The following is a 22,945-nucleotide window of genomic DNA, read 5'->3' on the forward strand; positions in this document are numbered from 1 at the left end:
GTGAGGACGAAAATCTCTGAAGCAGCCAGCCAAACCACCAGTAAGAGCTGTGTGGCACAGAACAAGAAAGATATGGAGCTATTTTGGGTCAGGGAGATGGCAATTGATTTAGGGATGGTGGAAGAGATGTAACAGATATCTATGAAGGACAGATTCTTGAGGAAGAAGTACATGGGGGTGTGGAGGTGCCGGTCGAGGATGGTCACGGTGATGATGAGGATATTCCCTGTCAGGGCTGCCAGGTAGGCCAGGAGGAACAGTGCGGCATGAACCACCTGCAGCTTCCTGATATCAGAAAATCCCATCAGTAAGAAGTTGGTGACAAAGGAGACGTTGATCATTTCAGTGAAATGAGATGAATGACCTGAGCCTTCCTGATATCGGAAAATCCCCCATCAGGAGGAAGCTGGTAACCAAGGAGACATTGGTCGTTTCAGTGAAGTGAGAGTAGCGCCCTGGAAAGGAAGAGGGAAGGACCAAATTTAAAGTTATTTACGGGATGGGTGAAAACAAATCAGCAGAACATTTGTTGGTGATTCTATGTGAAGAGTAGCTTCTGGCATGTTCAAAGATAGATATTTAATTCCAAATGATCTTCAAAACAGTAAAATGCTTCCACATAATCAGGAGAGAATTTTAAAGGAGCATATGCTCTAAGGGATGAAAACCAGACTACAAAGGTACAGGATGGAGAATGTAGTAGTTGTAGTACTAGTAATCATAGTAATAGTTTTCACTAAGCACTAACTTTGTGTAGTGCACTGTACTAAGCACTTGGGATGTTCAGAGTAGAGAAATAACACATTCCCATATCAGAAGGTGTTTACAATATAACGTGGAGACAAATATTTTCAATTATTGTAGTGAAAATAAATAATTGAGGAAAGTAGAAATGAGTGTTCAAAGTGCTAGAGTTGGCCGAAGGCTCAGGTGTTGGAAAGTTCATCAGGGTAGGTTTGTGGAAGGAGGTGAAATTTTAGGAGGGCTTGAGATGTGGGGAGACTGTATTCTGTCTACTTTGGGTAAAGAGAAAGGGGGTTGTAGGGACAGAATTGAGAGCAAGGCCGAGAGAGGAGATCGGCTCAGAAGGAATGAAGAGAGTGGGCTGAGGAATAGTCGGAGAGGAGAAAAGATAGGTACGGTGGGGCCAGATGATGGAGAGCTTTGAAGACAATTGTGATGAATTTCTGCTTGATCTGCATAAAACAGGAAAGCAGTGGAGAATTTGGGGGAGAGGAGAGTTGTGGGCTGACTATCTAGTATAGCTTGGAGGGGAAGAAGCTGAAGGATGGGAGACCAGCGAGGAGGTTTATGCAGTAGTCTAGGCGTGGTGGGACCAGAGCTTGTATCAGGGTGATAGCACTTTGTGTTGAGGGGAAGATATGGATTCAGATGTCATTTTGGAAAAACAAGTAGGATTTGGCAATAGAATGAATGTGAGAGTTGAATATTAGCAAAGAGTTGAGGATGACACCATATCTGTGGGCATAAGGGATAGGAAGGGTGTCAGGTTTGACAACGGAGATGGGAATGTTAGAGGGAAGCATGGGTTTAGGGGAAAAGGTGAGTTCTGTTTTAGAAATGTTGAGTTTGAGATATGGTCTGGTTATGCAAGTGGTGAGGGAAAGTGGCCTGCAAGGGAAAAAAAGTGTCTCTATCTCCTTACTTGCTCAGTGTGCTTCATGTCCTGGCTGGCAGAAGGCTTCTGGAGGACATGAATTTGGGGCCAGAAATCTGGAAGATGAGAAAGTTTTCTTTTGCAAGAAACAGGAGGAAGACATTCCTGGCTTGGAAGGCAGCATATCTGATATCCCAGAGCAGGGAAGGGTTAAATGTAGAGCATAGCAGGCAGTGTAGTAGTAGAATAATAATGATAATAATGGCATTTATTAAAAGCTTTCTATGTGCAAAGCACTGTTCTAAGCACTGGGGAGGTTACAAGGTGATCAGGTTGTCCCACGGGGGGCTCACAGTCTTAATCCCCATTTTACAGATGAGGGAACTGAGGCACAGAGAAGTTAAGTGACTTGCCCAAGGTCACACAGCTGACAATTGGCAGAGCCGGGATTTGAACCCCTGACCTCTGACTCCAAAACCCGGGCTCTAGAAGCACTTGAGAGAAGCAGTGTGGCTCAGTTGAAAGAGCAGGGACTTTGGAGTCAGAGGTCATGGGTTCAAATCCCGACTCTGCCAATTGTCAGCTGTGTGACTTTGGGCAAGTCACTTCACTTCTCTGGGCCTCAGTTACCTCATCTGGAAAATGGGGATTAAGATTGTGAGCCCCCGTGGGACAACCTGATCACCTTGTAAACTCCCCAGAGCTTAGAACAGTGTTTTGCACATAGTAAGTGCTTAATAAGTGGCATTATTATTATTATTATTATTATTGAGCACTCACTTGATGGGGTGCACTGCACTAGGTGCTTAGTGCATAGTACTATTTGGTAGGTGGACTTCCAAGGAGCAGAGAGCACGGATGACGCGGAGCGGAAACTGAGGGCAGGGAGAGGCAGGTGGGGTGGGGAAGGTGTCTCAGTTTTGGTCAGGTTTTCCGATGTCAGATGCAGCATCTGGAGACATTTTCTGGGTAGGGAATGATGGTGTTTGGACCAACCCTCAGAAGAGGCAGTCCTTGATGCTGTGAGGAGAATAGCCTGGAGGGGACACTGTCCTGCCCAATAAGTTTTATCTTCCCAAGTATGTCTGCCCACTTTGATGTTGTCTCTGCCTTGTATTTTCTTCTTCCGCTCAGACCATCCCCCCTACAACGTAAGCTGCTTGGGGACAATGAATGTGGCTGAGGCTTCCATTAAGCTTTCCCAAGCGTTTAGTACAGTGTGTCACACCTAATAGACACTCAGTAAGTGTAACTACTACTATTTCTGGCACTTTGACCCCTACTGCAATACATCTGCAATTCTCCTGGTTTTCTCGCCATCTCCGCAGATGGACTTTCACGGCTCCTACCATCCTTCCCCGTCCAAAGAGCAGCAGCAGGCCCTGCAGGGACCCTGGTTTGTTTGTGCATGGCTAGGCTGTCTTCCCTGGCCCCATCTCACATACTATCTCTCTCTCTCACACACACACACACAAACACACACAAACACTTTAAGCATTAAGCAAAGGGAATCCGATGGCAGCTCTCCCTGTAAGGAGGAAAATAAAGGCTGATCACCGGTTTCAAGGCAATCCAAGAGCTCTCTATTCTTGTATCTGTTCTCTTTACTACTATGCTCCAGATAACCTCCTCCCAGTGCCCTGTTCTCAACTCCCCTTCCTCCAGCCCCTAGCTTCGATGGTCTTTCTTCCTGGAACACCTATACCCTTCAGTTCCCCAGAACACAGCTCCATATTTGAAAAAAAAAACAAAAAAACAAAAAAGCTTCTTGAAAGCCCACTTTCTCCAAGAGAACTTTCAGAGTGAATGCTTCTTCTCCCCAGGCCACATCAACCCAACTACCACCTCTGCACTTACACATTTGCAACTTTCCACAATACTTCATGTTACTATCTAATCACTTACTAATCTACATATCCCTCTTTCCATTCTTCTTTTCCTCCAGGCTGTAAATTATTTTGTGTCCAATTTTCTCCTCCAAGAGGCCTTCCCTGATTAAACTCTTATTTCCTCTATTCCCTCACCCTTCTACATCGCCCTTGCACTTGGACTTATACCCTTTATGCACCCCACCTTCAGCCCCACAGCACTTACGAACATTTCCATAATGTGTTTTAATGTCTGTCTCCCTCTGAACACTGTAAGCTCCTTGTGGGCAGGGAATGTGCCTATCAACACTTTTGTATTGTATGTTCCCAAGCACTTAGTATAGTGTTGTACACACAGAAAGTGTGCAATATATATGATTAATTCGTTGATTGATTGATTGTCCATGTAGCCCAGTAGATTGGAATGTCCTTTAGGGAACGGAATTCATCTTTTACCCCATTGTATTCTCCCAAGATTTGGGGAAAAGTTCTGGGTGAAGAAATTGATGATAGCCTTTGTTGTGTGGGCAGCATCACTGAATTGTCTTATCTCTACTTGTTATATGTCTCCCTAGGTCAGAAAAAGAAGCCACTGGTTAGGTGGGAAAAGTGCAGTACATCGATTATTATATGCCAATACTTTTGACATGCAGGATGCATCGATGACTTGGGGGGGCTGAATGCATCCAGTGAGTAGGTGGGTAAGGGTGAAGCACAGTGTGAAGGTTTGCTACATGCAGCACCCATCGAAAGATGAAGTGATTACATCTGAGTGCCAATGCTGTGCTAATGGTGCCATAGCCCGGAAGGCAGCTGCCAGAATAGCCGTGGTTGGACAGCAAATGGAGGGGAGCCTCGTGAGAAATGGAAGGCACTGCACTGGCTAATGCTTCCCCTCCCACAAGCCCACTTGCCCTGCTGGGGGACTCAGACCCAACCTGAAATCCAACCTGGCCCCCAAGTGTGAGAGTCTCCCTCGACTGGCTCCATCTCACTCACTGACCTGCTGGTCCCTCCCTGCCTGTACTGCCCGTGGTCACACTCATCGAGGCAGTGTGGGGCTGGGAAGCGCTGACTTCTGCCCTGTTGGGATGATCCCCTCTCTTCTCGGACTCCTGGGTGTAGATGGCCATGAAGGGATAGTGTGTTGCCCTCGTCCTCTCTAAGCTCTGCTGCAGATGTTTAGTTGCTCTCCAGGCAGTCCCCTGTCCCGTCAGATAAAGCAGCCGCTGTACCATGGGGGTTCCCTGGAGGACCGACTTGGTGCCTATGAAGGGATCTAATGGCTTAGGTGATGTGAGAACCTTCTTGTCCTGTGATCCCTTGAGACCCAGAGAGACAATGTCTTGTACCTGCAGCAATGGAGCTGGCCAGAGAGGTTTCCATGGAAACAACAGCATCTGCATCCCAGCATCCTGCTTGTTCCCATAATGACGGACAATTTGGGTAAACTGTAGGCAGTTTTATAATAATAATGATAATAACAATAATAATGATGGCATTTGTTAAGCACTTACTATGTGCGAAGCACTGTTCTAAGCACTGGGCACTCTTCTAAGCGCTGGAAAAAAGACACTTCGCCTCCCGTTCTGCCATGACTCGGATTCGAACCGAGGTTGCTGCGGCCACAACGCAGAGTACTAACCACTATACAATCATGGCACACCACAGAAATCCTGGTAATAACCTCTGACAATCAGCCTTTCAGTCAACCGGTCAATCGATCAATCGTATTTTCTGATGTCTTCCAGTTGCAAATGTAGAGAGTGAAACATGCCTCTGAATTCATCCTAAAACCCTCACCCAGGTTTAGTGGGGGGATCAGTGTGGGCACGGCTATGTTCTGAGAGGTTCTGTGGTTCAACCCCATCACTTCCATGCTGCTGGAGTCCTTATGTGTGTTCATTTACACTCTATTATGTCCTCCTATTCGTGCTGTGTTGTAGCCCCCCGACTAGATTGTAAACTCCTGGGGTCAGGAATCATGTCTACTAATTCTATTGCACTCTCCCAAGCAATTAGTACAGTGCTCCACACAGGGTTGAGACAATCAATGCGACTGATTGACTGGTTGGTTGACTTAGCAGAGGAACCAAGGCTGAGAGAGGTTGGGCCCACAAAAGAAGCAGGAAAGCCTAGTGGAAAGAGCCCAGGTCAGGGAGCCAGAGGACCTGGGTTCTAATATTACCTCTGCCAATTGCTTGCTGTGTGACCTTGAGCAGATCACTTAACTTCTCTGTACCTTGATTCCTCAACTGTAAAATGGGAGTTAAATACCTGTTCTCCCTCCTACTTAGACTGTGAGCCCCATGCAGGACATGGACTGTGACTGACCTAATTAAAATGTACCTATTCCAGAGCTTAGATATTGTTGGACACATAGTAAGTACTTAAGAAATACCATTTAAAAACAAAACAAAATGAAAAAAGACCAGCCATAGCCACGTAGGATGTTGTATCTGCACCAGAACTGGGAGGGACCAGATGAGAACCAGATTGTTTGGTATGAAATGAAATGACAGGCCACCCACTAAACACAGTCCAGGCATTCCATGGAAAACTCCCAATAAATCTATTCCACTCCACCTTCCCTCACCCACCCCTCAGCCCCTCCCCCTAGTGCCCACTGCTTCTGTCAGGGGCCAGGGAACCTCCCTGTTTCCCGAAGAAGGATCTCGGCTCCCAAGGCCTCAGCAGTCTCCTGGAGCACTGAGAGAGGGGAATCAATCAATCGTATTTATTGAGCACTTACTGTGTATTTAGGAGAGTACAGTATAATAGATTTGGTAGACTCATTCCCTGCCTACAAGGAGTTTACAATCTAGAATAGGATTCCCAATCCCCATTGTATGTCTAAAAGGTTCCCAGAGCTGTGAAGCTAGAGTTCAGTGGCAGGAGCCTTGTGTAGGTGAAAAAGTTGACTGAGCCACACAGAAGTCAGTGCTGTCACAGAGTTCTGTTACGTAGGCCACATATTGATGCAACAATCTGTGGGGCCTAGAAATGTCAGGATGAAGGAAGACAGAGAAACTTTTGATCCTTGGTATAAATATGTACACTTAGTACCCTCCCCATCACCACCCTCATGTCCTTGTTTCTCAGGCTGTAGATGAGGGGGTTTAGGGCAGGGGGGACTACTATGTAAAACATGGACACCAGCAAGTCAAGGATTGATGAGGAGTCAGAGGAGAGATTTAAGTTAGCGAAAGCAGCTGTAGTGAAGAATACAGTTATAACAGCAAGGTGGGGCAGGCAGGTGGAGAAGGCTTTGGACCGCCCCCCTGCTGACAGCATCCTCATCACAGCAGAGAAGACAAAGACATAGGAGATGAGAATGCAAATCAGGCAGAAGACACCAAAAGAAGCACTGTTGACTATGATCATGTCAAGGCCAATGTGACTTTTAGAACACGAGAGCTTGACTACAGAGGTGATGTCACAGAAGAATTGGGGAATCTCGTATGACCCACAGAAGGGCAGTGAGAATGTCTCTGCTGTGGACATGACTCCTACCAGCCCTGCACTGATCCAGGAAGCAGCTACCATCTGTACATAGGCCCTTCGGTTCATGACGACCTCATAATACAGAGGGCAGCAGATGGCAATGTAGCGGTCATAGGACATTACAGTGAGGCCAAAGAGCTCTGAACCAGCAAACAGAACCACGGAGAAGACCTGGACAGCGCAACCGAGGAAAGAGATGGATCTGTGGTTGGTCAGGGAGTTGCCAATGGATTGCGGGATGGTCGTGGAGATGAGGTACATGTCTATGAAGGACAAGTTCTTGAGGAAGAAGTACATGGGAGTGTGGAGGCGCTGGTCAAAGGTGGTGATGGCAATGATGAGGAGATTCCCTGTCAGAGCCACCAGGTAGACCAGGAGGAACAGTGTGGCATGGACCAGCTGCAGCTCCCAGATGTCAGAGAATTCCATGAGGAGAAAACCGTTCATTCTGGTAATGTTTACCATTTCCCAGGGATTTCCAAGATCACCTAAAGGGCACAGGAGTAAGACTATTGCTCCTAACTTCAACTGACAATGATGGTCAAAGTGACCTTTAGGTTCCATCCCTCCTAGCCCTCAGCTTCGAGGGAAGAAGACACCAAAACCTTTAACACCAGATTTACACTCCTGGTTTATAAAAACATTAGGTAAAGATAGTCTTTAATCCTCCTCTTGGGTCACAACCCCCTTGAATACTGAATATAGAAACAAGTGTTATGTCCTGTGTGTGATGTTGGATCCAGCTAATTGTACTAAAGAAGCAGTGTGGCTCGGTGGAAAGAGCCCGGGCTTTGGAGTCAGAGGTCATGGGTTCAAATCCCGGCTCCACTGCTTGTCAGCTGTGTGACTTGGGGCAAGTCACTTAACTTCTCTGGGCCTCAGTGACCTCATCTGTAAAATGGGGATTAAGACTGTAAGCCCCACGTGGAACAACCTGATCACCTTGTATCCTCCCCAGTGCTTAGAACAGTGCTTTGCACATAGTAAGCACTTAACAAATGCCATCATTATTATATTATTATTATTCGTTTACCACTGACTATGTGTCAAGCACTGTAGCAAGTGCTGGAGCAGCTAGGAGATCACCAATAAGACACAGTTCCCCTGTCCCATATGGTGCCCACAGCTTAAGGAGAAGGGAGAACAGATATCAAATCCCCATTTTATAGATGATGGAAGTAAGGTATAGTGATGTTAAGTAATTTGCCCGAGGTCACATAGTAGTAAGTGGAAAAGTCGGCTTAGAACCCAGGTTCTCTGATTCCTAGGTCCACGATCTTTCCACTAGGTCACACTTCTCCTCCATGCTATCATATATATCATTTTGGGAACCCTGAACTACCCCCAACTATGACCAGAGCTGTCAGGTTTTCCAGCCCGCTCCATAAGGCTGGGGAAGCAGCGTGGCTCAGAGGAAAGAGCATGGGCTTTGGAGTCAGAGTTCATGGGTTCGAATCCCGCTCCGCCAATTGTCAGCTGGGTGACTTTGGGCAAGTCACTTAACTTCTCTGGGCCTCAGTTACCTCATCTGGAAAATGGGGATTAAGATTGTGAGCTCCCCGTGGGACAACCTAATCACCTTGTAACCTCCCCAGTGCTTAGAACAGTGCTTTGCACATAGTAAGTGCTTAATAAATGCTTTCATTATTATCATTATAATGTCTCCCCTACACGGTAAACTCAATCTGGGCAGGAGACATGTCTGCTAATTCTGTTGTATTGTACTCTCCCAAATGCGTAGGATAGTGCTCTGCCCAGAGTAAGTACTCAATTAATAGGATTGATTGATTGATTGAATATTTTGCATGTGCCTGATGAGGCACATCTCATTCATACTGGTTAAGGGGGCAGATCAGGTGGAAACCAGACAAAAGCCCACGTCCCCGGCTCTGTGTAGGAGGGGCAGTGCAAGGAGGAAAACTGCCAGGGTGGGGAGTAGTTCACCCTCTGCCCTTCCTCCTCCTCCTCTTCTTCCTCCTCTGTTTCACTTCCCACCCAGCCTGTCCAGGGCACACCTATCTGTGGGCTGGGACCAGGGGTGGGAGGTAGTAAGTCTTCAAAACATTTTCTTTCTACTACTTTCTCCCCTGAAGCAGTTCCTTCAAGTTCTCAGAACTATTTCCAAGGAGCTATGGCTCACACTCCCCACTCTCTCCCTTCTCTGGACACAATAGGTACTGAAGAAAGCATCCATCTGGAGGCGAAATGCTCTTCCCTCCAATCCTTGTCCCTGGTTCAGACACCAGAGGCAGGAAACCCTATCACAGGCAGAGCCAATATAGAGAATAGTCCAGGATGGCCCATCCATGGGGGGACTGAACAGAGAAAGCAGCACTAAACCCACAGAGTCCTCTCCCCTAATCACCACCAAGGGAGGCTGCCCTATCTGGGTGGGATTAAGGAAAGACTGATGAGTGTCTGTTGTCTTCCCCTTTCCCATTTATTTTTAGATTGCAAGCCCCCATGAGGTGCAGGGATTGTATCCAATTTATCCAATTAATGAATCAATTACCCCATAGTACTGTTCGTGTGTTTGCTCTATACAAAACACTGTAATATTTGGAGAACACGATGGTGTTAGCAGAAATAATCATTTCATTCTTCTCTTCCCCAGCAATTAGGACACATAAGGCACTTAATAACTGCAATGACTGACAGCTATAACTGGCTTTGGCAATGGACTATGGAAAGAGAGAGAGAGAGAGAGAGAGAGAGAGAGAGAGAGAGAGAGAGAGAGAGAGAGAGAGAGAGAGAGAGAGAGAGAGAGAGAGAGAGAGAGAGAGAGAGAGAGAGAGAAGCAGCATGGCTCAGTGGAAAGAGCCAGGGCTTTGGAGTCAAAGGTTATGGGTTCAAATCCCAGCTCCACCACTTGTCAGCTATGTGACTTTGGGCAAGTCACTTAACTTCTCTGTGCCTCAGTTACCGCATCTGTAAAATGGGGATTAAGTCTGTGAGCCCCACGTGGGACAACATGATTACCTTGTATCTACCCCAGCAATTAGAACAGTGCTTTTCACATAGTAAGCGCTTAATAAATACCATTATTATTATTATTATTATTATTATTATTATTATTATTATTATTATTATTATTATTATTATATTCTCAGAATGTTTCTCACAGATCCAACCACTTCCATCCCCACCAGCCACTCAGGAGATCTGATGGATGGAAAGCACTGGAGATGCCAGTGGGGACGATCTGTTTTACAAGTGAAGGTGAGAGGAGACAGGGAGCTTTCTCTAATTCTCTATCACTGCTGGTCCCCCTATGAGGCCCTTCTTATCCCTGGTACTCACTGGGCCAGACTCACCGTTCAGATTGGGACAAGAGGGTCTCTGTTGTCCTCCAATTGTCTTTGTCCCCTCAGCTCACGGACGTGGGCCACAGAAGGGTCTGTCCTGACTCCTCTTCCTTCCCATTTGGAGCACAATGGGCTCTCAGTGAGGCTGAGCATTTCTGGAAAACTTCCCTGCTCTTCCATGCAGGGCACCCCCCCAGGGGACGAGCCAGTTGTTGGGCTGAGGAGCCTCATTATGTCCTGTTTTGGCCTGGGTCCCCTGAGGCTGGCACCATTCAGGCTTGGGTCCCATGGGCAGGGTAGTGGCAACGACCCATGTGACTGCCCCATGGGGACCATGTGACCCCATCACACTGGTTCGTCTCACAGGGAGAAGTTCCAGTGTAACCATACAGACTACGATGATCTGTCCATCTTGATTTTTTGTCAGTAACCTACTGGCTTCATCCACTGTTGTTCACGTTTAGAAGGATCTCTTTCACGTACTCCTAAAAGATGTCTTCCTTTCTAACCTCAACTCACCCGTCATTCCTGCCTTCTGAAAACCTGCCTTCTACAATCAATTCTCAGCCTCGCAAGTTTGTTCTCAGCGTCCTATATGAGCCCATCAGGCATCTCTAGCCCTCATGCATTTTGAATTCACTGACAAGGCTTCACTGGCCTGGAAAGCTCATTTTAACCCTTCAGCTGGCAGAAATCACTGGCATATGCAGGAGAATCCTGATTCCTCTTTGCTCCCGTTTGGAGAACGACAGGCTCTCAGAGAGGCCGAACCTTTCTGGAGAAGCTCCCTGCTATTTCACATGGGCTTCCCCCCAGGAGATGAGCCAGATGTTGGGCTGAGAAGCCACATTATGTCCTGTTCGGAGATGAGTCTACTGAGAGCTCACTTCCTCCAGGAGGCTTTACCAGACTGAGCCCCCTCCTTCCTCTCCCCCCTCCCTCTCTCCATCCCCCCCGCCTTACTTCCTTCCCTTCCCCACAGCACCTGTATATATGTATATATGTTTGTACTTAATTATAACTCTATTTATTTTACTTGTACATATCTGTTCTATTTATTTTATTTTGTTAATATGTTTTTTTTTTTGTTGAAAGCTTGACTGGAGCTGAGGGAGAGATGGCATGGGAGGGTGGAGGTGGGGAAGCAGGAGCAGGAGCAGATGAAGATTAAAGTAGAAGATGGAAGAACTGGAGGAGAGAGAGAGGAAGAATGAACAAGTCCAGAAATGGATGTTGAATAAGTGTTTGGGACCAGGAATGGGAGTGTGAGGAAGGCTATTTTCCCTATTACTCTATTTCCCCTACTACACTACTATTTCTGCTATCCTTAATTTATTTTAATCACTGTATAGGACAGATTTTGAAGGGCAGGGTGTGGTCAGTGGCACTAAGAAGGGAATGTTAGCGGGATGGCCCAGTTCATCCCTCACCAAACTAGGATGCTCACCTATACCGGACGGATGTTTTGGCTAGAGGAAAATTTCAGACTCCTTGTTGCTCTGAGACAAAGGCAAACCAGTAGCCACCGGGTCACTTCACTGGTGAGTGAGTGGGCTTTCATTCATTTTGCGGGTGGTTGTAGAGAAGCTCAAAATCTGTTTCCACCTGGACCCACTAGAATGTAGGGAATGTCTTTTGGACTAGTCAGAGAACAATATTGATTGTACTTTCTGAGAAGAAAGAACTAATGATGATGTACACGTGTGTGTGTGTGTGTGTGTGTGTGTGTGTGTGTGTGTGTGTGTGTGTGTGTCTAACTTTATTCCTGGCTCTTCCACTCAGCTGCTGAGTGACTTGAGGCAAGCCACTTAATTTATCGGTGCCTCAGCTTCCTCCTCCATAAAAATGATATCTGTTCTCCCTCCCCTTTCAATTGGGAATTCCATAAGGAAGATGGACGGCACTTGATATACTAATATTATACCTTTATCAGTGTTTATTACAGTGTTTGGCACAACCAGGGACAACTTTTAGTGTGCCTAGTGTGGCTGAGACTGTGGCTCCCCATTGTCCTTTTCAGTCACACTCTCATTCATAGGTGACAGTAAGCCCACTGTTGGGTAGGGACCGTCTCTATATGTTTCCAACTTGTACTTCCCAAGCGCTTAGTACAGTGGTCTTCACAAAGTAAGCGCTCAATAAATACGATTGAATGATTGAATGAATGAACTTCACCATCATTGGTTTCTTGTCGGTCAGTCAATTAATCAATGGTATTTGTTGAGTGCTTACTGTGTGCAGAGCACTGAACTAAGCGCTTGGGAGTGCACAATACAGTAGGGTTCAGCTGCTTCAGCTTCAGTACAGCTGCTTCAGGAGAAGCAGCATGGCTCAGTCGAAAGAGCACGGGCTTTGGAGTCAGAGGTTATGGGTTCAAATCTCGGCTTCACCAATTGTAAGCTGTGTGACTTTGGGCAAGTCACTTAACTTCTCTGGGCCTCAGTTACCTCATCTGTAAAATGGGGTTTAAGACTGTGAGCCCCCCGTGGGACAACCTAATCACCTTGTAACCTCCCCTTAGAACAGCGCTTTGCACATAGTAAATGCTTAATAAATGCCATGATTGTTATTATTATTATTAGAGTTGATAGGCACATTCCCTGCCTAAGAGGAGCTTCTTCAAACTAAAAAAGAGTAAGTGCCAAAACATTGGCTAATATTACTGCCAATATTAGCTACCCCTCCCAACAAGGGGTTAGCCAGTTGAACAATGCCTCCAAAAGCCATATTTGGTAAACTCCTTTTCTGTTTGAGACTGAGTGAATATGAGTATCAGCAGCTATTTTTTTTTTTTGCTTTAGTCGTTTTCAGGGAACACAGGCTGTGCCTCTAGTGTTTCCCTTTGTCACTATGTGCATCGCTGGAAGGTCAATCAGTGTCACTGAAGGGTGTGGAAAATGCTCTGGAACGAACTTATCTCCCAGAATTCAGGCTATCAGGGAGGGGAGTCTGGATATTTTCAGAGATGTCTCAATGGGGTTGTCAGAGTGGATTCGTGCTCAGGATTTCATTAATTTTCCCACACACTAGTTGTTCCCTAAGGAACAACTTGCCTTGAACCTGGTTTTCCAGGGGACAGATGGTCTGCAAACTGGAGCCACTCATTCAGGTGAGAAGAATGGACCCCTATTATCTCTCTCTATTTTTCTCTCTCTCTCTCTCTCTCTCTCTCTCTCTCTCTCTCTCTCTCTCTCTCTTTCTCTCTCTCTCCCTCTGTGGGCTTCAGGCCCACAGGATTTGCTGTGAGACCAGTCCCATGTGGATCAAGTCAAAAAATTATTTGACATTGGAGTTATGATTGATTGATTGATTGATTGATGATAGTATTTATTAAATGCTGAATATGGCTTGGCCCTGTGCTAAGTAATGTGGTGGAAGCAAGCTCACAATCGAAGTTGGGGAAGACAACATGTAGAACCCTGGAATAAGTGACAGTGAAAGCATTGAAACTATAGGATTCAAGACTTTTACATAGGCAAGTTCTCATTAGTATTATTTATTAGTGGTAATAATAATAGCGGTATTTGTTAAGTATTTACTATATGCCAAGCATTGTACTAAATATTGGTTTGGATAAAATACAAAATCAGGCACAGCTCCTGTTTCCCACAGGGCTCACAGTCTAAGAGGGAGCAAGAACAAGTCTTTAATCTCCATTTGACACGTGAGGTAACAGATGCTCAGAGAGTTTAGGTGATTTGTCCAAGATTGCACAGCAGTCATTAGAAGGGGCAATCAGTCAATTAATCAATCATATTATTTACAGTGCATAGAGCACTAAACTAAGCTCTTGGGAGAGTACAATATAATAGAGATGGTAGACACATTCCCTGCCCACAAGGAGCTTACAGTCTGGAGAGAGGATCTTACAGAGAAGCAGATCTTATAGAGAAGCAGTGTGGCTCAGTGGAAAGAGCACGGGCTTTGGAGTCAGAGGTCATGGGTTCAAACTCCGGCTCTGCCAATTGTCAGCTGTGTGACTTTGGGCAAGTCATTTATCTTCTCTGTGTCTCAGTTACCTCATCTGTAAAATGGAGATGAAGACTGTGAGCCCCCCGTGGGACAACCTGATCACCTTGTAACCTCCCCAGTGCTTAGAACAGTGTTTTGCACATAGTAACTGCTTAATAAATGCCGTCATTATTATTATTATTATTATTACAGTCTAGAGGGAGGACCTTACAGATGAGAGGGGCATATTGGTCCAGGCCACAGTCCTTAGTATAGAGATGCAGAAGGCTCTCCAATGATCTAATGGTTCTAAAATGGTTCCTGGGCACTCCACACCTCCTCCTCCTCCTTGTCTCACTGCTAGACTTCATTTTTCTATAAGCCACACAACTGCCCCACCCTTGTTTTAATGCAGCAAAAATTCCAGCATTTATGTGAGTAAATAGGATATGTGGCATCTGGGTTTCTCTTGTGTCCCGTAATAATAATGGTGACATTTGTTAAGTGCTTACTTTGCATCAAGCACTGCACTAACTGCTGGAGTAGATACAAGATATTCAGGTCAGACAGAGTACCTCTTCTGCATGGGAATCCACAATCTTAAGGGTAGAGAGATGGAGACTCTTCTCATCGTTACCATCACCAGCCTTGGCTCCACACCACTACGTGCTTTCTCTTAAACAACCTGTTCTTCCTCGATCTCCATCACAGTCCCCAAATAACATTGTCTGTTCCCCGAGTAGGAACTGCTCCATCTCCTCCCTGAGCGGACTCACACAGCTCTTGCAATGTCCTACGACCACTGTGTCGCCTTATGCCAGCCCCTGCCGGCTACCGGGTCGTCACGAGTGGAGGAACCCGCTTGCAGATGGGGAACACCTCCTGGTTCAATGGGAGGCTGTTTGGGGCGAAGATCATGTCTGGGGCATTCTCCCCACCCTTCTGTGGTTCCTCACTGCTTCAGCAGGTCTTCTGTGACTCCCTTGCTTTATTGTTCCAAAAGGCATATTGTTTTTGATGTCAGTATGGTCTTTGGATTTGCTTTTTCTTTCTTCTCCTTGTTTCCATCGTGGTTTCTTAGGCTCACATCTTTTTCGCTGTACTTATGTTTCCAACCCTCCATTAGCTGGTCCAAGACATTCTCCACCTGCCTCCCCCATTAATTAATTAATTCATTCATTCATTCATTCATATTCATTGAGCGCTTACTGTGTGCAGAGCACTGTACCAAGTGCTTGGGAAGTACAAGTCGGCAACATATAGAGATGGTCCCTACCCAACAACGGGCTCACAGTCTAGAAGTGGGAGACAGACAACAAAACAAAACATGTGGATAGTTGTCAAGTCGTCAGAATAAATAGAATTAAAGCTAAATGCACATCATTAACAAAATAAATAGAATAGTAAATATGTACAATAAAGTAAATAGAGTAAAAAATCTGTACAAACATATATACAGGTGCTGTGGGGAGGGGAAGGAGGTGGGGGGGGTGGGGTGGGGAGGAGGAGAGGAAAAAGGGCGCTCAGTCTGGGAAGTCCTCTTGGAGGAGGTGAACTCTTAGTAGGGCTTTGAAGGGAGGAAGAGAGCTAGCTTGGTGGATGTGTGGAGGGAGGGCATTCCAGGCCAGAGGGAGGACGTGGGCCAGGGGTTGACGGTGGGCCAGGAGAGAACGAGGTACACTGAGGAGGTTAGCGACAGAGGAGCGGAGGGTGCGGGCTGGGCTGTAGGAGAGAAGGGGGGTGAGGTAGGAAGGGGCGAGGTGCTGGAGAGTCTTAAAGCTGAGAGTGAGGAGTTTTTGCTTGATGCATAGGTTGATAGGCAGCCGCTGGAGATTTTTGGTAGTCATCACGGTTTTTCCTTTTAACGAAGTCTGTGCCTATATGACGCTCTTGTCAAGCCCCACCCCTCCCCCCCGGCCCGCCGCATTTGTTCTAGATCTGCTGGAGGCCGTGTTCCACACCATGGTGCCCCCCACCCTGAACCCCCTAATCTGCAGCCTGAAGAACATGATGGCCACCCCAGGGAAGGTCCTGGGGGGAAATCTATTCCCCCAGCAATAACGAGAACAATAACAAAAAGAGTAATAATGATATTAATAATAGTAGCGGTTTGTATCACGAGCCAAGCACCATACTAAGTGCAGGGGGAGATAAAGTATCTACGGATTCTATACAGTCCCTGACCCATACAGGATTCAGAGTCTGAGTGGAAGGGAGAATAGGTATTTCCTTTCCACTTTGCAGCCGTGGACTGTGAGACACAGAGAAATTGAGTGACTGGAAACAAAGTCACACAGAAGGCACATGGCAGAGGGACTATAAGCCCATTGCCACATTCATTCTGTGAGATTGGCAACTCTGGCCAAACAGTCTGAGATCTGAGCACTGCCACATCTCAGGGATGATGTCACCCATGGGCTCCAGAGTTACACAGGCAACAAAGTCCCCTAGCAGAGCTGTGGGCTGATCCTCCAAGACGAATCCCTCAGAGAAAAGAGGCTGTTTTCTCCAAGGGGGATAGGGGAGCATTGGGAGAATACTGCAGAATGGTTAGCTCCCAGATACTTTCCTGCCACAGCTAAAAACACTGAAGAGGAGAAGAGCAAGGACCGGGACTCCCAAACTCTTTACGGATCAAGTGAGTCTGAATGGAAGAATGATTCAGGGAACGGAGAGTGATACGTTCGATAGGTATTGTGAGGTGCTGTTTATCTTGGTATCTACCCAAGCACCTAGAACTGCATTTTGCACAAAGTAAGTGCTTAACAGATACCCCAATTATTATATTTTGCAGTTGTATCCGGGCCAAAATGCACTCCTGCCTCCTGTCACCCCACCACATTATAAATTTTCTTTTGGTTATAGCTCTTCTCCAGAAAACCCCCAAACTAATAGTAGACTCAGAAGATGCTCAGCTTGGGATGTTGACTTTGCTCTATTCTTCACTCTTACAGGCAGCTCATGACATCTCCCGGACAATGTTTAACATCACGAGAGTGACAGAATTCCTCCTCCTGCTATTCTCAGACATCCAGGAGTTGCAGCTGATCCACACTGCGCTGTTCCTTCTGGTCTATCTGACAGCCCTGATAGGGTATCTCCGCATCATTGCCATCACCACCCTTGACCGGCACTTGCACACCCCCATGTACTTCTTCATCAAGAACCTGTCCATTTTGGACCTCGGCTACATCTCCGTCACAGTCCCCAAATCCATATTCAATTCCCTCACGAATGCCAACTCCATCTCTCTGCTGGGCTGCGCCGCCCAAGTATTCCTTTTATTTTTATTCACTGGAACAGAGGTGGCCCTGCTCACGGTGATGTCCCACGACCACTATGTCACCATCTGCCGCCCCCTGCACTATGGGATCACCATGCCCCATGGGGCCTGTGTACACATGTTGGCTGCCTCTTGGTTCAGCAGTTGAGTGCCATCACATACGCAGCCAGCACCTTCTTTCTATCCTTCTGTGGCCCCAACACTGTCCACCAGTTCTTCTGCGATGGTGCCCAGTTGCTAAGACTTGCATGTTCCACTGACCATGTCCTAAAAGATGTGAGTTTAGCCATCAGCATGTGCTTAGCTTTCCTTTGCTTCGTGCTCATTGTGGGCTCCTACGTCCGCATCTTCTCAGCCGTTCTGAGGATGCCATCAGCGGAGGGTAGCTCCAAGGCCTTCTCCACCTGTCTGCCCCACCTGGTCTTCATCACTCTGTTCATCATGTCTGGCATGTCTGCCTATCTTAAGCCGATATCAGACTCTCCCCCTGCACTGGACCTGCTGGTGTCTGTGTTCTATGCCGTGGTGCCCCCTACCCTTAATCCCCTCATCTACAGCCTGAGAAACCGGGACATGAATCAATCAATCGTATTTATTGAGCGCTTACTATGTGCAGAGCACATGAAGGCAGCGATGCGAAGGCTGCTGTGTCCAAAACATTTCCCAAAGGAGAAGCCATCTACAGGATAAAAGGTCCTCTCCACGGACTGCCCTGACCATGGCTCTTACTTAACCAGTCTTCACTCCAGAAGGGTTTTACCTCAGCATTGTCTGGGTGACCTAGTGGACAAAGCACTTGCCTGGAAGTCAGAGGACCTGGATTCTTGTCCTGGGTCTGCCACTGTCTTTAGTGTGACATTGGAAAAGTCCGTGAAACTTTCTTTGCCTCTGTTTCCTTATCTGTAAAATGGGGATAAAATACTCATTCTCTCTCCTACTTAGGCTGAGAGCCTATGTGGGGTAAGGACTGTGTTTGTACCCAACAAACTATATCTAATGCAGTGCTTGGCATATGGTAATATAATAATAATAATAATAATAATAATAATAATAATAATAATAATAATTTTGGTATTTGTTAAGTGCTTACTATGTGCCAAGCACTGTTCTAAGCACTGGGGGAGATACAAGGTAATCAGGTTGTCCCACGTGGGGATCACAGTCTTCATCCCCATTTTACAGATGAGGTAACTGAGACACAGAGAAGTTAAATGACTTGCCCAAAGTCACACAGCTGATAAGTGGTGGAGTTGGGATTTGAACCCATGACCTCTGAGTCCCAAGCCCGCGTTCTTTCCACTGAACCATGCTGCTTCTCTGTTAAGTGCTTAACAGATATCACGATTATTAGTATCATTATGAAGCTTGAAATCTTGACCAGTGGCCATGAATGCTCCATGGAGGGGGTCCAGGAAAAACACAGACTACAATTCTTATGCACTCCGTGCCTTACTACAGTGAGAAACATCTTTGTTTCCCTTCTCCTCTCTTCTCTCCTTCCCCCATTTACACTGCCTCCCTCCCACTTCCCCCTTTTCTTTATTTTCCTCTCTAACGAAGTGTGAGCAGTCAGTTTGAAGCATAAATGCAGGGTTTGGTGAAAAACGGGGAGAGAATTTTGAAGACATGAGATGGAGTGGGAAAATGTGCAATAGATCTCTTTCTGTTTATTGTTGTTGGAGTGTTACCTCCTGGTCAGCAAATGACATATCTCTCTTTTCTGTTTACCTTTCCAAATGCTTCCTACTGTGCATTGCAGCTAGTGGGACCTCAATAAATACCATTCTAAATCAATCAATGGTATTTACTAAGTGCTTACTGTGTGAGGAGCACTTTACCAAGGGCTAGGGAGAGTACAGTATAATAGCATCGGTATTCACAATCCCTTGCCTCGGATAACTTACAATCTTAGTGGAATGAATCAAATTAAGAAGCTCCAACTGCTCTTACCCAGAAGAGAATTGATCAATCATTCAGTGATATTTATTGACTCCTTACTGTGTGCTGAGCGCTTACTAGTCACTTGGGCGGGTATAATAAAATATAGTTGGTAAACATTATCTCCGGGGTCTGACTCACAAACTTCATGGCAGTTTAGTAATTTCTGGTAGTGAAATTGAGCTCCTTGAGGTCAGAGGTCGTGTTTATGAACTCAGAACAATTTGTCCTATATGGACTTTGATAAACCCTACTATTCCCTGACTGCAATCGACCCTGCAATTTACCATCTCTCTGTGCTGAATTTTGTCATATGAGGAAATCCTGACCAGCACAAATCAGCTTCCATCGTCCCCACGGCCTGAGAATTTCATGTTAGAGTGTGGTTTTCCAACTCCTATCTGTCCAGGTGTATATAGGACAATTGTGTCATTTCTAAGAATTATGATAATAATAATAGCATTTATTAAGAACTTACATGTGCAAAGCACTGTTCTAAGCACAAGGTGATCAGGTTGTCCCACATGGGGCTCACAGTCTTAATCCCCATTTTACAGATGAGGTAACTGAGGCACAGAGAAGTTAAGTGATTTGCCCAAAGTCACACAGCTGACAAGAGGAGGAGCTGGGATGAATTTGAACCCATGAACTCTGACTCCAAAGCCCATGCTCTTTCCACTGAGCCACACTGCTTCTCAATTCTCTATTTGTCCTATTGCTTCTCAATTTCTCTATTGCCTGACTGTGGTTGTCCTGTATTTATCTGTTTCTTGTTACTCTGTGCTACTCTTGGCTTCCTCAGGTTCAGGCTCGGTGACAAAGAGGGGAGCCTTGGGCTGTTTCCTGTGGACACTAAACAAGTGTCTGCCCACTCCAGGTGCCAAGGAGTCCATCACCGAGAGCTTCTGCATCCCTGGGGCATCCCTGGGTTGCCGAAATAGTTTGGTCCCTGCTCCCTCCTTTTCTCCTTTCCAAACCGCAGTCTGAGTTGAACTCCTGTGCCCTGCAGCGGACACGGAGAACCATGCTGTCTGCTGCTATCATGGGATGAATGAAGGGAGCAAGTCAGGGTGTCATAGAAGTAAAAGGGAGAAGAGGAAAGAAGGGCTTAGTCAGGGAAGGCCTCTTGGAGGAGATGGGCCTTCAATAAGGCTTTGATGGTGGAGAGAGTAATTTTCTGTCTGATATGAGGAGGAAGGGCATTCCAGGCCAGAGGTGGGACATGGGCAAGACGTTGGTGGTGACATAGATGAGGTCAAGGTACAGTGAGAAGGTTAGCATTAAAGGAGCAAATTGTGTGGGCTGGGTTGTAGTAGGAGAGTAGTAAAGTCAGGTAGGAGGGGGCAAGGTGATTGAGTGCTTTAATATCTCTGGTGAGGAGTTTTTGTTTGATGCGGAGGTGGATAGGCAACCATTGGAGTTTTTTGAGGCGTGGAGAAGCATGGACTAAACATTTTTGTAGAAAAATGATAAGTGATTGGATTAATGTGGCAGCAGTTTGGATGGAGAGGAAAGGGCAGATTTTAGTGATATTGTGAAGGTGGAATCAACAGGATTTAGTGATGGATTGGAATATTTGGGTTGAATGAGAGAGAGGAGTCAAAGATAATGCCAAGGTTTACTTGTCAGTGAAGAGGGGTTCGAAATGCAGGCACAGTGATCTAGAGAGGTTCTGCATCTGAAAACTGTGTAGGTGGATGTCCTCATAAATCAATCAATCAATCTATCAAACTAGTTGACCATATACTGCGGGCAGAACACTGTACTAAGTGAAGAGTACAGTAGAGTTAATAGACATGATCCCTGACCCCAAGGGGCTTTCAGTCTGGTAGGGAAGAGTTATGGTCCCTCCTGGCCATGCTTTTGTCAGGCTTGTGTCTGTTGGGTTGGCTTCAAGGTGCTAGAGTACCACATTATCTTGTTCAATCTGAGACTGAGGAGAATGCAGAACCAATTCCTCCCTGGTTGTGCCCTGGGAATAGCCCCACCTCTGAAACAATGTGGCCTGCCCCACTGGCCTGGATCTGCAGTCTGGAGACCCTTTGGGACTTGTTCAGCTCCCACTTCTGGGACTTTGCGGTGGATGAGGCTGTGCCAGTCACAGAACAGTCCAGCCCCAGGAGACAATCTATGGTGCTTAAAATCAAAATGATTTTCCAGTTAGCGAACCTCCAGAAGACACGAATGATGGCGTGCAGACCCACAGGATAAGGAGAGCAGCAGGGGCAATTAGGCACGAATCCACCCCAGGTCAGTGAGTTCCTCCTGAAATGCATGGGATTGATCAAGCACTCACTCCAAACACGATGCTAAATGCTGAACTAAACACAAATTATAGGATGTGGGGAGAGAACCCCCTCTGGTCCTCAGTAGGGGAAATGAGGGCTTGAGAGGGGAAAGCCGCTTGGAAGAGGTGAGATTCTTTTAAGTCTTTGAAGATAAGGAGAGCGATAGTCTGCCTGATATGAACAGGGAAGGATTCCAAGGCTAGAGGCAGGATGTAGAGAAGCAGCGTAGCTCAGTGGAAAGAGCACGTGCTTGGGAGTCAGAGGTCATGGGTTCTAATCCCAGCTCCACCCCTTGTCAGCTTGGTCACTTTGGGCAAGTCACTTCACTTCTCTGGGCCTCAGTGACCTCATCTGTAAAACGGGGATGAAGACTGTGAGCCCCACATGTGACAACCTGATCACCTTGTATCACCCAGCACTTAGAACAGTGTTTGCACATAGTAAGCACTTAACAAATGCCATCATTATCCCAGACTGAGCCCCCTCCTTCCTCTCCCCTTCCTCCCCCTCCCCATCCCCCTGCCTTACCTCCTTCCCCTCCCCACAGCACCTGTATAGATGTATATATGTTTGTACATATTCATTACTCTATTTATGTATTTTACTTGTACATATTTATTCTATTTCTTTTATTTTGTTATTATGTTTTGCTTTGTTGTCTGTCTCTCCCTTCTAGACTGTGAGCCCGCTGTTGGGTAGGGACTGTGTTTATATGTTGCCAACTTGTATTTCCCAAGCGCTTAGTACAGTGGTCTGCACACAGTAAGCGCTCAATAAATATGATTGAATGAATGAATGAATGTAGGCAAGTGGTCAGAGGTGAGGTAGACAAGATCGAGGCACAATGAGTAGGTTGGCATTAGAGTAGTGATGTGTGTGGCCTGGGTTGTAGTGGGTAATCAGCCAGGTAAGATATGAATGGCCGGGCTGAATGAGATTTTAAAAGCTGAGAGCAAGGCATCTCTATTCGATGTGGAAGTGGATAGGCAACCACTGGCGATTTTTGAGGACTGGAGAGTCCTCGATTAATCCATCAATCATTTTTAGTAAACACTTACTGTGTGCAAAGGACTGTACTAATCATGTGGTAGAGTACAATATAACAATAAGCAGACACATCCACCTCCCACAACGAGGTTACTGTCTGAAGTGGGAGATTGACATTAACAGAAATAGATAAATTACAGATA

At 46.2% G+C, this 22,945-nt stretch overlaps 1 non-coding gene across 1 annotated transcript; it reads right to left on the reverse strand.

Moving 5' to 3' along the window:
• Nucleotides 1–5,076: 5,076 nt before the first annotated feature.
• Nucleotides 5,077–5,148, reverse strand: TRNAH-GUG. Its single transcript has one exon. It is a non-coding gene; the product is annotated as a tRNA-His (tRNA).
• Between the last annotated feature and the right edge of the window lie 17,797 nt (nucleotides 5,149–22,945).

Source organism: Tachyglossus aculeatus, unplaced genomic scaffold, assembly GCF_015852505.1.
Source record: "Tachyglossus aculeatus isolate mTacAcu1 unplaced genomic scaffold, mTacAcu1.pri scaffold_195_arrow_ctg1, whole genome shotgun sequence".
Taxonomy (NCBI): Eukaryota; Metazoa; Chordata; class Mammalia; order Monotremata; family Tachyglossidae; genus Tachyglossus; species Tachyglossus aculeatus.